The following is a 1,608-nucleotide window of genomic DNA, read 5'->3' on the forward strand; positions in this document are numbered from 1 at the left end:
TCACTACTGCAGACATTATCTGTTTGTGGATGATTTGAAGATCTTCAGGGTTGTAAAATGTCCGTCGGATGTGATATTCCTGCAGAACGACATTGACCGCTTGGTTTCATGGTGTTCACGCAACAATATGGACCTCAATCCGGTCAAATGCTATTCAATTCATTTTCCCAGAAGAAAAACTAGAACTCACTACAACTACACTATAAACCATAGCATCATAAAAGAGGTCGATAGTATTAGGGATCTCGGTGTGGAAGTTGACAGAGAATAATATTTAAAAGTGTTACAACTTAAAAAACAACATAAACGTATTTCAAATACACCTAAAAGCATTTCAATGTAAACAATGTCGAATCAACACGATGAATTTTATTTATCTAAAGGGAAATCTCTCCAGCGAAAAGCAAACACGTCCCGAGCAAAAGACTACTGAGGGATGAATGGCTCACTGAACTAGAAAATGTTAGTTGATTTTTGAATTTCACACTTCAATGGGCTATTTAACGCAAGGCAGCTCGTTGACGATTGTGTTTAGCAAATATCTCGTATTTGTGTAATCTTTTGCTTTTGAAGTCAATGACATGGGTTTCGTATTATAATGTTTTGTAATATTTATCGTGTCGAGCATTTGTTATTGGTAACATGCTTCACTAAATTTTAGTTAATACTCGTCTACATCCGTGATGGTTCAAAAAAAATTACCTGAAAGTCTTTCCTGCCCGTATCATCAAATTATGTAATTGTAAATGAAACCATACAATAAAATTATTTATTACGATTTGTTGTTGACGCATTCATTACAACAAAAGTAACAGTAACGATGTTTTTACAATGTACAAAATACAAAATATTCCTATCAGTGCTGTTGTGAGTAACCTGATTCTTTGTCTTAATTTTTTTAGAATTGATATAATCAAGTCTCTTTGCCGGTGGTCTCTTGTGGTGCTAAATCCTGTATATGATGTGTTTACAATATCAATAGAGGACGGTAAACGTGTCTAACATGACGGTGGTGTACTGTTATAGTCGTGCATGCCACCTCCTTCTTTTAATATCTTGGTTAGTACTACTATTACTACCAATTTCCCAACACCCTTTGGTATAGTTTTTTTTTTTTTATTTAGACTTCCCACTACTCTTTATCTACCCAATTGAACACTTTGGAATAAAGATAGAAATAAATAATAATAATAAAAGTGTACCTGACGGATAATAAAATTGATTACATAAAGTGTAATGGCAACAAGTTTTATTTTCCATTCCAAAAAAAAAACGAAAATAACACAATATACAAATGTATAACAAGGAGAAAAAAAATGAAATAGACAAAAGTTCACACACAACCGTGATATAAGCTGTCGCTCGTTTCATGTCATGTCTGGATTAGAGCGGTGTTGGTTCGAGGTCGAATTTCATGCAATTTGTTTTCAATAATCACTGCAAAATTCCGTCGTTTATCATTTAAAAGTATTCGCTGAAATGATGGCCATCGGATGCTATGTAAACTCGCATTGTGTAATGTGGTTGCCGGGATTACAACAAATTATCCGCTAAGCTTTTCTAATTACGTGTGCAGAATCGGCTTCTAGAAGGAACGAATTGTATTAG

The 1,608-nt window shown here is 34.1% G+C and overlaps 1 long non-coding RNA gene across 1 annotated transcript; it reads left to right on the forward strand.

Annotated features, from left to right (window-relative positions):
- Positions 1-301: 301 nt before the first annotated feature.
- Positions 302-1,237, forward strand: LOC134201025 (uncharacterized). The gene is made up of 2 exons (XR_009976183.1): positions 302-462; positions 903-1,237. It is a non-coding gene; the product is annotated as an uncharacterized LOC134201025 (long non-coding RNA).
- The last annotated feature ends 371 nt before the right edge of the window (positions 1,238-1,608 follow it).

This window comes from Bombyx mori, chromosome 22 (assembly GCF_030269925.1).
Source record: "Bombyx mori chromosome 22, ASM3026992v2".
In the NCBI taxonomy this organism is placed as follows: domain Eukaryota; kingdom Metazoa; phylum Arthropoda; class Insecta; order Lepidoptera; family Bombycidae; genus Bombyx; species Bombyx mori.